Genomic DNA, 14,608 nt, shown 5'->3' with positions numbered 1-14,608 from the left:
CCGAATGGGACTGGGTCTAGTTGGTGTGAACCAGGTGTGAACAGGACCAGTCAGTTGCCATGTGTGACTTGGGTTATTTGGTGGTTTTGTGTGACTAAGTTCATTTGGTGGTCAGGTGTGAAGTGGACCAGTCAATGACTGGGTTCAGTTGGTAGCTATTATGGAGCTACCCTTCTCTCTGCTTACACCCTGAAGAGATGCCTGCACTGAAAGCCAAGCCCACTTGCAGATGTGATGGTTTAAAGGAGTGAGGGAGGGTGGGGAGAGAGCACAGAGAGAGAGAAAGAGAAACAGACAGGGAGAGAGCACAGAGAGAAAGAGAAACAGACAGGGAGAGAGCACAGAGAGAGAGAGAGAAACAGACGGGGAGAGAGCAGACACAGAGAGAGAGAAACAGACGGAGAGCACAGAGAGAAACAGACGGAGAGCACAGAGAGAGAGAGAGAGAAACAGACAGGCAGAGAGCACAGAGAGAGAGAGAGAAAGAGAAACAGGCAGAGAGAAAGAGAGAGAGAAACAGACAGGGAGAGAGCACAGAGAGAGAGAGAGCAAGAGAAACAGAGAGAGGGAGAGAGCACAGAGAGAGAGAGAGAGAAACAGACAGGCAGAGAGCACAGAGAGAGAGAGAGAAAGAGAAACAGGCAGAGAGAAAGAGAGAGAGAAACAGACAGGGAGAGAGCACAGAGAGAGCAAGAGAAACAGAGAGAGGGAGAGAGCACAGAGAGAGAGAGAGAGAGAGAAACAGACAGGCAGAGAGCACAGAGAGAGAGAGAGAAAGAGAAACAGGCAGAGAGAAAGAGAGAGAGAAACAGACAGGGAGAGAGCACAGAGAGAGAGAGAGCAAGAGAAACAGAGAGAGGGAGAGAACACAGAGAGAGAGAGAAACAGACAGGCAGAGAGCACAGAGAGAGAGAGAGAGAAACAGACAGGGAGAGCACAGAGAGAGAGAGAAACACAGGGAGAGAGCAAAGAGAGAGAGAGAAACAGACAGGGAGAGAGCACACACACACACACAGAAACAAACAGGGAGAGAGCACACAGAGAGAGAGAGAAACAGACAGGGAGAGCACAGAGAGAGAGAGAAACACAGGGAGAGAGCACAGAGAGAGAGAGAGAAACAGACAGGGAGAGAGCACACACACACACACAGAAACAAACAGGGAGAGAGCACAGAGAGAGAGAGAAAGAGAAACAGACAGAGAAAGAGAGAGAGAGAAAGAGAAACAGAGAGAGGGAGAGAGCACAGAGAGAGAGAAAAGACAGGGAGAGAGCACAGAGGGAGAGAGAGAGAGAAACAGACAGGGAGAGAGCACAGAGAGAGAGAGAGAAACAGACAGGGAGAGAGCAAAGAGAGAGCGAGAGCGAGAGAGAGAGATTCCACTTGTATTGTTAAAGCTCTTATTGTGCAGAAGGCGAGCCGGCAACGCCTGCCAACACACGCAACCTGGGCTCTGAGCTATAAAGAAAATGACTTGCCACATGAAGAGTACGGCTGCCAGAGGTGCGAAGGGGTTTTAATATTGGGTGTTACGCGGTCGGAGCCCCTGGAAGATCGGCTGCCAGCGGGATCGCCCTTTGGGCTGGCCACCGCCGCACAGGTCCGCCGAAGCCCAGCAGCCGAGGCGCTCACTCACACGGAAGAGACTTAGCCGTGAGTAATGCAAAGCTTTCTCCGAGTCAGGGATCAGTGCAGACTGGGAGAAACATTTTCTGTAAACTGTACCCGTGGTGTGGAAAGTTGGTTTCTCCGACGATGATCGGAGTGGATACTTTAATGCTCGAGATGTTTCTCCCCGTGTGAAGCAGATGCGAAGGTTGGACCCTTGTGTGCACAGTCCCACCTTGTCCCGGGGGAAGACACCGGGCTCTACCTCCGGGAGTGTCTCTGGGCGCGCCGGGTTCCCGGGGCAGCTCATCCGTCCATCGCACAGAACGATCCCACACCCGGTGGGTGATCGGTATCTGAACGACGTTGCGATTTCCCCATTATTCTCACTTCCGGATTCGTCAAAGCGACGAAAACTCTGTTTTTAGAATCAGAATTATTGATTCACTCAACTTTAGATACAATTTGAACGACTTCAGGCAACTTCACTGTGGTCCCTCTCCTTCCAAACTTCTGCCCGGCTGACCGCTCCTCCCTCTCCCCTACCTCTCCTCCACCTGAGCCCCCTTCTCCTCCATCCCCTCCCCCCCCTCTCGCCATCTCCACCCCATTCCCCCTCCCCTTCACGCACGGACCCAATACCGGTAGACTCCCATATCGTTTCCTCACTGAAATCGCTGGACACCCCCTCTGACTGAATTCCCCCCCCCCCCCCCGAGGACCTCGCTCACCAAAGGGAAAACGCAAGAGGCGCTTTGCCCGATTAGTTTGTATAATCACATTATCTGTAAATTAAATTAACAAGATAAAGCCGATCGCAAAGTAATTTTGCCTACATCATGGCGGGGGGGGGGGTGGGGGGGGGGAGAGGCTCTTAGTTTAGGATCCTTGAGACGATGGTGGTTATTTTTGAAATATGGTTTCCAGTTTGAGAGTACGGAAAGATACATCACACATTGATACATGCGAATCTAGAAGTGAACGAAAATTGTACTGACAATAACTACACCTGTCGTGCGAGTATAAGACAGCTTTAATAAACTAGTATGTACACTAAGAGGTCTCGTCTCTCTGCAAGACGTACCTGGAAGGCTAGACTGTAGCTCTGGACTGCTTTATATACAAGGTCACCGGGATGACTCCCTGGTGACCTAGTGGTGTAATTACAGATCTCCACAAAAATCTCAGCCGCCGTTTGAAAAGAGCCGTGTCCAGTTCACGAAGCAGACAGGAATCCCGACATTATGCAGCGAGCGATACAGTTGGTGCAATGTGACGAACTCCAGCTCCAAATCCCGTGCGCAGAAGTTTGTTCCCTGGAAGTGCGGACCCATACATGTGTACCCAGTGTTATGAGTATCATTTATCTACGCAGTGCAAACTGTTCTCGACCAGAATGGGTAATCTCATAGTTTCACCGTGGCCTAAGCTAACGTTGTATGAATTTTTTTAAAAGTTCTGAACCTTTGAACTAGTAAGAAAATCTCTTGTTCTTTTTATAGTAATATAAGCTATTGAAGTAGGAATAAGCCCCACGGCCTCCCAGTCAATTCTGCAACACAAGAGCCGATCAAATGCCTTTGCACTTTCATTCCTTTTATCATGTGCGCCTGTTCTCTATGTCAAATGGCTAATTTCTGAAGACAGGTCTGTTGGCGGATATGTGGATCAATGTTTGTGTATACTTATATTAGGCTTTTTCAGGTGCATTCTACGCTAAGAATGAGCCTGAAGAAGCAGAAGCGCCCCTTTAAATTGCCGTTCAGGTGGCAGCATTTAAAGCGCAACGCTGGCCACCTGAAGGACACAGTCGCACAGGCTGCAGCTCTGAGAACACTCCGGCTCCTGCCCAGTGTCAGCTGTGATCAGCAGCCTGAACCTTTGACATCCGCTTTCAGCCACCTGCATTCAGGAGGCTGGGGGAGCCACTGAGCTGAGCTGATTATTCCTCTTGGAGGAGGGTTACGTAGCTCGCCTCAAGAGTGCCACTGTGTATATTCAAGAGGGAAATGTTTGTGTGTATTTTGGTCAGTATGGTTCATAGTGTGAAAAATTAAAAAAAAAACTAAAAAAAAGAGTGCCTCCTGCACATTCAGGTGGCTTCAAAATAGCTGCATATAGCTTAAACATGTGGCTTTACATGCGGGACAATTGGCCACCTGAAAGTGCCTATTGTTTAAATATCACATTACAAACGATATACTTGATCAATATTAATTTTAAGTATTCCCTGAGTCATTTACCCTCATGAATATATTTTGTGTAATTGATATGGCTTGTTTTATTTATAAGAAAATGATACAATTGCTTCCTAGTAAGAAGAATATTGCTGTATATTACATTAATACTTGCCCTCCCAGTGGGTCTAATCTGTTGTATGTTATGCAGTTACTTTATATGGGAGGAATTGACAAGTGTTTTCTGTAATGTCTACTGGTAATCTGAATTGTGAATGGTTAACAGTAGTTTAGAGTTTGCTGAACTTTATGGAAAAAGATTGAAACAACTTGAAATGGTAAATGTAAGAGTTTTTCTGGATTAATGAACTTGGACGTGATCCATTTCAACTCATCTGTTGATGGAATCATTCCACTGATGATACTATAGCCTTGTCCTTCCATTCCGTCCTGACCCACCTACAGGATGACACTTCATGTACCAGGCTGCTGTTCATTGACTTCAGCTCAGTGTTTAAAACGATCATTCCCCAGAGGCTGGTGGAGAATCTGTCTTTGCTGGGATTCCATACCCTTCTCTGTAACTGAATCTGGACTTCCTAACAGAAAATTAGTCTGTCCGGGTTGGCAGCAGAACTTCGAGCACCATCCCACCAAGCAGTGGCGCACTTCCGGGATGTGTGCTTAGTCCACTCACGTTCACACTACTGATGCACGACTACAACACCAGGTCCAGCTCCAACAGAGCCATTAAGTTTGCAGATGACATGACAGTAGTTGGCCTCATCAGCAACAACAATGAGTTGAATGTTTGGCTGCACTCGATCATCAGGAGGTGGAAAATCTTGTGAAATGGTGCAAAAATAACAGCCAGAGTCTCAACTTTATCAAGACAAAGATGATGATTGTGGACTTCAGAAGGACCAGGGATGAACTCCCTCAAGATTCAAGATCCAATTTATTATCATTGTAATAAAATAGTATCATATTATATGAAATTGCTCTTTCGTGCTCTAAGGCAGACAGATTCACCATTGGCAGAAATTGCTTGAAGCACCTCTTGCAGTCAGAGAAAGAGAAGTAAAAGAGAGACCCCTGCAGTGTCTCCAAGTGTTCATAGATTCCCTTCCACACCCACACAGCGTCCAGTCCAAATCACTGAAAACTCGAGCTCCAGATCCAAACCTATGACACAGTTAGGAACCCTTCGGCAACTCTTCACATCCCGGTTCTGTTATCTGGTACTCTTTCAGCCAGTTTTGAGCCAGTCTTCAGCAGTCCACAGCCTGGTGCGAGTCCCCCCCCGACCACAGTCTTCAGCAGTCCACTGCCTCTGTGGGGTCTTTGCCTTGAGTTGCCAGCAGCCCGCTGCATGTGTGGGTCTGTCAGCCATAGAACCCCCTCACTGGTCCACCACCATGATCACTGCTTTGTGAATCATCTCCTCTGCTTTTCCTTTTCAGTTTTCTGGTGAACTGCGGCAGTCCTCTGGTCCCCTGGAGTCTGCAACCTCTCGTGCTGCTGCCAATCATAGGCGTTGCCATCTTGGGTGCGGACCCTGTGTTGCGGGATTTTAAGTAATACTATCATCTGGTTCTTTAATGGGCCATACAAAACCAGTGCAGAGCTGACAGCAGTGACTGGGCAGTTGGACCCCTCGGGTGCATTGTATCTCTGCTCCCTGTTCCCTGCAGGTCTGCAGTAGCACTGCCATGGAGAATTAAAAGCTTGGTAGTTCCTTGGAGTCCACTTCAGAAATGACCTATCCTGAACATGTAACATCTCCTCACTTGTCAGGAAGGCACAACAATGAATGTATATCCTTTGAAGGCTGAAGTGAGCAAGGCTACTGACCACCATCCTGCCAACTTTTTACAGGAACTCTTTCAAGAGCATCCTGACCGGCTGCACCACAGTGTGGTATGGTTGGTGTAGAACAGTGGTTCTCAACTTTTTTTTTTCCACTCACATACCACTTTAAGTAATCCCCATGCCATCAGTGCTCTGTGATTAGTAAGGGATTGTTTAAGGTGGTATGTGAGTGTGAAGGGAAGGTTGAGAATCACTGCTCAAGACCCAATTGCTACTGAAATATTTTGCTTGAGAAAAATTGTCATTGGCCCATTACATTTGGAGTTATGAAACCATGCACATAACAAGTCATTTAGGTACGATTAAAACAGTTGTTTTCAAACTTCTAATTTCCACCCATATACCATCTTAAGCAATCCTTTACTAATCACATAGCACCGATGGCATAGGGATTACTTAAAGTGGTATGTGAGTGGAATGAAAAAGGCTGAGAACCACTGGTGTAGAGCATCAGATCAGAAGTTAATCCACAGGACCATAAAAGCATCAGAATGGATCACTGGAGCTTTCCACACCCCCACCCCCCCCCCCCACCCCCCCCAAAAAAAAACAACCATCAGGCTGAGGAACAATTTTTTCTTAATCAGGCAGTGAGAATGCTGAATGACTGCATAAACAACTCCGAGTGACTTTACTATTTATTAATAATATTAATTTTAATATATATTTGGAGCAGCAAATCTGTAGTGAAATAGCAGACTGGTGTAAGAAACAGAAAGTTGTGACAGTAGGAGATATTAACTTTTGCACAAAGGACTGGTTGGGTTGGAATTTGTCAAATGTATACAGGAAAGTTTTCTACCTCAATATGTAGAGGTACCAACAAAAGAAGATGCAATACTTGATCTTCTTTGAGGGACCCAGGCAGGTCAGTGTGTGTAGGTGAGCATTTTGGGTCCAATGACCATAATATCAATAGTTTCAAGTTAATTATGGAGAAGGATAGGTGTGGCCTCAAACTGAGGTTCTGAATTGGAGAAAGGCCAATTTTGAGGAAATGAGAAAGGATCTCAGAAGAGTCAATTGGAATAAGTTATTTTCTGGGAAGGACACCTCCAGCAGGTGGAAGGCCTTCAAGGATGAAATTTTGAGATTGCAGGGATTCTACCAGGAATAAGGGCAAAGTTATCAAACATAGGGAACCTTGGTTTTCAAGTAATATTGAAGAGTTGGTTAAGAAAAGGAGGGGGATGTATATGCAGTATAGACAACAAGGAGGAAATGAGCTATTTGCAGAGTATAGAAAATGTAAGAGAATGCTTAAGATGGATATTAGGAAGGCAAAAAGAAAACATGAAGTTTCTTTGGCAGATAATGTGAGGGGAAAATCCAAAGGGTTTTTACAAAAATATAAAAATTAAAAGGATAATAAAGGTCAAAATTAGACCCCTAGAAAATCAGAATAGTCAACTCTGTGGAGCCTCATGAGATGGGGAGATCTTAAACAATTTTTTTGCATTGGTATTTGTGCATGAAACTGGCATAGTGAATCAGGATAGAAGGGAAACAAATAGAAGTGTCATGGAACATATGGAGTTTAAGGAGAAGGAGGTATTTGCTGCCTTGCAATGAATAAAGGTAGACAAATCCCCTGGACTGGATATAATATTCCCCAACACTTGAGGGAGACGAGTGGTAAAATTGCAGGGCCTATGGCAGATATATTCAAAATGTCCTTAGTCATGGTGGAAGTACCAGAGGATTGGAGGGTGGCTCATGTTGTCCCGCTGTTTAAGAAGGGCTCCAAGAGTAATCTAGGCAATTATAGATCAGTGAACCTGATGCCAGTGATATGTAAATTATTTGAAGGATTTCTGAGAGTGAGGGTATTTAGTTATTTAGACCGTCATCAGCTGATTTAAGGACAGTCAGCATTGGATTTGTGCATGGTAGGCTGTGCTTAACAAATCTTATAGAGTTATTTGGGGAAGTTACCAAGAAAGTTGATGACGGAAAGGGTATGGATTTTGTCTAAATGGACTTTTGTAAGGCCTTTGACAAGGTTCCACATGAGAGGTTGATTCAGAAGGTTAGGACACTAGGTATACATAGAGAGGTTGCAATCTGGATTCGAAATCAGCTTGGTGAAGGAAAACAGAGGGTGGTGGATGATTGCTTCTCATACTGGAGGTCTGTGTCAAGTTGAGTGTCTCAGGGACCATTATTGTTTTATCTATATAAATGACCTAGATGATAATGTGGTGAATTGGATCAGCAAGTTTCCTGGTAACAAAGAAAGGAGGCATCATGGACAGTGAGGAAGATTTTCAAAGCTTGCAGAGGGATCTGGACCAGCTGGGAAATTGGGCTAGTAAATGCAGATAAGAGTGAGGTTTTGCACTTTGGAAGAGCGAATCAGGGTAGGACGTGCACAGTAAATGGTAGGCCATTGAGGAATGTGGAGGAGCAAAGATCTGGGAATATCTATACGTTGTTCCCTGAAGGTGGTGTTGATGTGGACAGGGTTGTAAAGAAAACATTTGGCATCTTAGCCTTTATAAATCAAAGTATAGAAGTTGGGATGTTATGTTGAAGTTACTCAAATCATTGGTGATACCACACTTAAAATATTATGTACAGTTCTGGTCACCCAGCAGCAGGAAAGATATCAATAAGATTGAAAGAGTGCAGAGAAGATTTATTAAGATGTTGCTGGGTCTTCAGGAGTTGAGTTACCAGGAAAGATTAAACAGGTTAAGACTAAACTCCTTGGAATGAAGAAGGATGAGGGGAGACTTGATGGAGGCTTATAAGATTGAGGGGTATAGACAGAGTAGCTGTGAGTAGGATGTTTCCACTTAGATTGGGGGAGATAAATATGTGAGGTCATAGCTATAGGCTGAAAGGGGGGAGGTGTAAGGAGAACATTAGGGGAAAGTTTCCACTAAGAGCGTGGTAAGAGTGTGGAATGATGTGGTGAATGCAGATTCAGTCTTGAGTTTAAAAAAAATTGGATAAGTACATGGATAGGAGAGGGCTGGAGGGTTATGGAATGAGAGCAGGTCAGTGGGACTAGCTCAGTGGTTTTCAACCTTTTTCTTTCCACTCACATACCACTTTAAGTATTCCCTATGCCATGGGTGCTCTGTGATTAGAAAGGGATTGTTTAAGGTGGTTTGTGGGTGGAAAGAAACAGATTGAAAACCACTGTTTTAATCATACCCAATTGACTCGTTATGTGCATTATTTCATAACTCCAAAGGAAATGGGCCAATTTTTCTCAAGCAAAATAATTCAGCAACAATTGGGTCTAGAGCAGTGATTCTCAACCTTCCCTCCTACTCACATACACCTTAAGCAATCCCTTACTAATGAAAGAGCACCTATGGCATAAGGATTACTTAAAGAGGTATGTGAGTGGAAAGAAAAAAGTTGAGAACTACTGCTCTAAATGTTAGATTGATTCACTCTCTTTCTAGGCATGCTTGCAGATTAATTCATTTTAATGTTCTCATGGGTGATATTTTAACACATTTAAATGTTCCTAAAGAGAACATTATCCTCAACTTCAATTCAATTTTGTTTCCCTGTCCCTCCCACTTTATGGTTCTCTCCAAAACAATTATTACTGTACGTCTATGGAAGTATAATGATGCAGTTCAGAGTAAATTAGATTGCTTAAATACTGGTACGTCCATGCTTGAGGCCGGAATCACAGAATTTGATGCCTTGGACTAAAGCTATGTGGCCCTAGCAGGAATAGATTGAGGCTATGGTCTTTACAAGTTATAGTGGGGACTTTAATTACTTTCTGATTGTGTTTGGATGAAATTGCTACCAATTACCATAAATCTATCTCCTGTGTTTTTGACATTTTCTAAGGAAACTAGGTCGAGTTAGTCCTCCTACTTTGTACATTTAAATAAATACCTAGTCAGCTGTTTCATTTCCAAAGACATCAATCATATCTTAAAAACTAATATTCTCCATTCAATCTCCTCTACCATCCCTTAACTACTATTATCTATCTTTGCCTGCAATATGGCAACTAAAACTTTGTATGCAAATTCAATTTTGGCCATGCTAGTGTTCTCTGTAGTTCTGCAGTCAATTACATTTCCTGGCTATGTGCACAGCTTTCAGTGTTAGTATTGACTGGACAACTTCACCAGGATTATAGCAGAAATGAGAATTTATATAGTTGAAGGGAATTATGAAATATTAAGACCATTTCAATGGAAACTGATGCAGGGATTTGAAAAATTATGAACAAGGAAAGAAAAAAATTACAATGAATTAGCATGAAGAGTGAGATGAGTATCTTTAATCACTTTCTTCATGTTGAGTTTTAGTGTAATTTGGAATTTATTTTACACTGATAATAAAAATAATTTTTAAGGGAATTTAGATATAATTGAATCAAAGGAAAACTTAAAATAATATTCATTTGGGAAAGTCATAAAGTTATACAGCATTGAAACATGCCCTTCAGCTCATTAATCCTGCATTAACCTTCATGGACCCATTTACACGTATCTCATTTTAAGTTTCACAAATTCCATCAACTTTCTCCCAGGTTCTGCAGTCTAAGGGCAATTTGCATTGGCCAATTAATGAACTAACCTCAATTCTTGGGGACATGAAAGGAAAATGGAGCACCTTGAGGAAGTCATAAGAAAAACACACAGATGGTACACAAAAAGACCATAAGACAGAGGAGAAGAAATAGGCCATTCAGCCCATCGAGTCTGCCAAACCATTCAATCATGAGCTGATTCATTTTCCCCCTCAGTCCTACTGCCCAGCTTTCTATAAATTCCTTAGATTTACCACCCTCTGGCCAGATAAATTCTTCCACATCTCTGTTCTCAGCAGATACCCTTCAATCCTGAAGCTGTGCCTCTCGTCCTACATCATGGGTGGCCAAACCTACTTAATGTCGGAACCACAAATGATAAATAAAAGATGTTTGAGGGTAAGAGTGAAAATGTGCATGCAATATTTTTTTTCATGATGTGACCAAAATTTTATATAAATATTAAGAAATAATTGTAGATAATAAAATGTATTCATGTATGCAGTTTTTAAACTGCTAGGTTAGCTTAGTGGTTAGCGCAACGCTGTTATGTCACCAGCAATTAGCACTTGGGTTTGAATCCTGCACTGTCTGTAGGGAGTTGGTATGTTCTCCCCATGTCTGTGGATTTTTCCGGGGGGGAGGGCTCTGGTTTCCTCCCACCATTCGAACCTTCCCCGGGTTGTAGGTTAATTGGGTGTAATTGGACTCACGGGCTCATCAAAATTTAAAGTTTAAATTTAAAAGAAACATCAAAAAGTACCCCTATACATACCAAGTATTTTCAAAATCCTGACTGATTATTGTGAGTCTCCATCTTGGCTGTGAGCTGTTGAAAATCCAGCTGATATGTTGTCAAGGCTGCATGAATTAGTTGTGTCAGATGTTGATTTGTAAGGATTTCATGATATTTTGATTTCACAAACTTCATTAGAGTACAGTGTTCACAGTAGTCTCTTCTTTGGCTTGGCTTCGCGGACGAAGATTTATGGAGGGGGTAAAAAGTCCACGTCAGCTGCAGGCTCGTTTGTGGCTGACCAGTCCGATGCGGGACAGGCAGACACGATTGCAGCGGTTGCAGGGGAAAATTGGTTGGTTGGGGTCACACAGTAGTATGTTTGCTGAAAATTGCGATGAGATGCACGCTGGTTTTCTTCAGTTCAGGATATTTTATTTCTGGAACTTGCTTCCAGAAATCAATTGTAGGTTGGGATTTATGGATTATCCTTCACCCGGGACTTCCTGTAATTCCATTAGTTCAATTTCCATAGCAGATGAATCTATAACCAGAGCGCCGAGAATTGGATAACCATTATTGATTATGTCATCCATGAATGGATTTACAAGAAAGGCAAAGCAGGGCTTCAGCTTCGAGTCCTCAAACCTGGCTACGAAATTGATTTATCTTTGTATTCTTCCAGTTTGTGGTCTTTCCTTTCAATATCAGGGAATATTATTTACTCTATTTTGGAGATTGGGAAAGTGACTGAAGTTTCTTGTAGTGTCTCTTTGGAAAAACTCTTGTTCTGAAAGCTGAACATTGCCTGAGTAAGATCAGAAACATTTCTGTCCTTCCCTTGGAGGGCCCAGTTGAGAGTTTGTTGATGATTCATTTTATCAGTAAGGAACCTTAGATCTTGCATCCGTTCCTCAGTTTCCAGTTGAGGTCAGAATCTTTTCTTCAACACAAGTTATAATAGGCTCCGTAAATTCTCTCAAGATATTGCTGGTTGACAGCCTCCTCACACTGCATTAGAAAGAGACACCATTGGCTTAATATTTAAGCTCCAGTTCTTCAATAAACTGTTTGAACTGTTGGTGGGTCTTCCCATTTAAACATATGAAACTGACAATTTCAAGGACAGATTTCCTAACAACATTCGGGGTGTCGGGAACTTAGATGGGCAGGTGGCCAAGGTTTCAGGAGCTCTGGTGGGCAGGCAGCCAGGGTGTCGGGAGCTCAGTTGGAAGGGTGGCTGGGATGTCATGGTGGGTGGGCAGCTGTGGCATTGGGAGCTCTAGAGGGTGGGCAGCTGGGGCCTAGGAAAGAGTCTGCAAATGGGGTGTCAGGATCTTGGATGGTCTTAGCCAACATATTTCTCCGAGCTGCTTATATGTCAAAGAGCCACATGTGGCTCACAAGCTGCGGTTTGGCCACCCCAGTCCTAGACTCTCCCATCATGAGAAACATCCATTCTACATCTAGTCTGTCCATAGTTTTCAACATTCAAAAGGTTTCAATAGGCCTTCTAAGACTGCAAAGCTGCAATATCTCCATCGACGTGACTTGTCTTGGGAAGCTGGCTTGCGTGTTCACACTGAGCGCAAAAAAGCTGGCTCCGTGAGACAATTCACACTGCAAGCTGGCTTTCTGAAGCAAAGGGCGTGGGATATTTATCACATCAACGTCGGCGTCGACTGTGGTGTAAAACTTATTCAAATGAATTTGAATTTCTCTCACTTTCCTCATGGGCTGAAGACATCATCACGACATCATCAGTCTTTTCTGTTTTGACCCGGCAAGATAGGTATATCATTTTAGATTGGTCGCAGAGAGCTTCACTCCATGACTGGTAGTACCTCTCTTGGTAGTTCGAAGACTGGTGAGTTTGGACCCCCCCCAACCCGCCTTCGTTTTTTTTGTAAAACACAGAGCTCGAAGGCAGAAAAAATCCAGCTAAATTGCAACGAGTACAGGCCAGGAGCTGTCAAATCTCCTCATATGATAATCTTTTAATTCCTAGTTTCATCCTTGTGAACCTCCTTCGAACCTTTGCCAACATCAGTACAGTGGCACATTTGGCATAGCGGTTAGTGAAATGCCTTTACAGCTCCAATGATCAGAACTGGACCTGGGTTCATATCCTGTGCTGTCTGTAAGGAGTTTGTACGTTCTCCCTGTGTCTGGAAGGGTTTTCTCTGGGGGCCTTGGATTCTTCCCACCCTTCAAAAATGTTCTGGGGTGTAGGTTAATGGATTGTAAATTGGGTGGCATATTGGGCCAAATTGGCCTGTATGTCTCAATTTTTAAAAAATCTTTTCTTAATTGAGCCCAAAACAGCTCACAATATTCCAAGTGAGGTCTCACCAGTGGCTTATAAACCCTCAGCATCACATTCCTTCTCTTCTATTCCTGTTGAAATGAATACCAGCATTAAATTTGCCTTCCTCATCATCGACTCAACATGCACGTTATGCCTCATGAAGACTTCCAGGATCCTTTGCATTTGGGTATTTTCAATTTTACCTCCATTTAGAACGGACTGCCCGTTTATTTATTCCACCAAAGAACATGACCATACAATTTCTGACCTTGTATCTAATTTTCCACTTCTCTGCCCTTTCTCCTAATCTGCCTGTCTTTCTTCAGCCTTCCAGTTTCCTCAACACTAACTGCTCTTCCTCTTTCCTTCGTATCATCTACAAACATGACCACATTCATTCTATAATCTAAATCATTAATATACCACATTAAAAAAAGTGACCCCAAAACCAATCCCTGCAAAACCAGAATCTGATCCCTGTATTCTGACTTTGCTTTGCCAATCAGCCAATTCCCTACCCACACTAGTATGTTTCCTGCTATACCATGGGCTCATGCTAAATAGTCTCATGTGCGGTGCTTTGTCAAAGGCTTTCTGAAAATTCAAATACACAATATTCACTGCATCTCCTTTATCTATCCAGCTTGTCACTTCTTTGAAGAATTCCAATAGTTTTGTCAGGGAAGATTTCCCCTTGAGGAACCCGTGTCGGCTTTGGCCTGTTTTGTCATCTGCCTCCAAGTACCCCATAACATCATCCTTGACTATCAACTGCAACATTTTATCAAGCACTAACCCATCTTTAATTTCCTTTCTGCTGTCTCCCTCCCTACTTTAATAATGGGGTGAGGTTTGCAATTTTCCAGACTTAAGGGTCCATAACGAGAATCTATTAATTCTTGAATGATCAATACCCCCCCACAATCTCGACCATTACTTCTTTCAGAATCCGAGGATACATTTCATCTGGTCTGAGACACTTATCCACCCTTTCGTAGACCATTCAGCTGGTAGTGAAGTTACCTGAATTCTCATGAACCCTATTCAAAATACTGAAACTAAATTGAAATCCCAAATGTTCAATGTTATGAATAATTCAGTTTTACTTTTCTCCAGCTATGTAATTTTAAAATATAAACTCAGTAAATTTGATGAACTGCAATAATTTTTGATTAAACCGACTGTTTTTGGCAATGTGTAATATTCGTGACTAGCCACTTTAGCTTTGGATCTTCTTATACATGGTTATTGACAGTTTTGAGTGTTCCTATTTATATGTGGGTGTTAGTGCTTTTAAGTACCATTTTCATTTAGAGTTTAATGGAACTTGTGGATAACAATTAATTCATGTGTATTTCATTTTGAGTGGTTGAAGTATCAAACATGAGATATG

General features: G+C 42.9%; 1 protein-coding gene across 6 annotated transcripts in view; it reads left to right on the top strand.

Annotated features, from left to right (window-relative positions):
* The first annotated feature begins 1,082 nt into the window (after window positions 1–1,082).
* Window positions 1,083–14,608, top strand: part of LOC138751634 (adenylate cyclase type 2-like) — a 650,763-nt gene continuing 637,237 nt past the window's right edge. For 2 of the 6 annotated variants that reach the window (XR_011350095.1, XM_069914180.1), the window contains exon 1: window positions 1,083–1,651. The gene's annotated coding sequence lies outside the window, so the exon portion shown is untranslated. The remainder of the gene's footprint in view (window positions 1,652–14,608) is intronic. The other 4 variants (XM_069914181.1, XM_069914178.1, XM_069914176.1 and 1 more) reach the window with 4 other exon arrangements.

This window comes from Narcine bancroftii, chromosome 1 (assembly GCF_036971445.1).
Source record: "Narcine bancroftii isolate sNarBan1 chromosome 1, sNarBan1.hap1, whole genome shotgun sequence".
NCBI classification, from domain to species: Eukaryota; Metazoa; Chordata; class Chondrichthyes; order Torpediniformes; family Narcinidae; genus Narcine; species Narcine bancroftii.
Note: the sequence above shows the minus strand (reverse complement) of the source record. Positions and strands in the feature narration are given on the sequence as shown.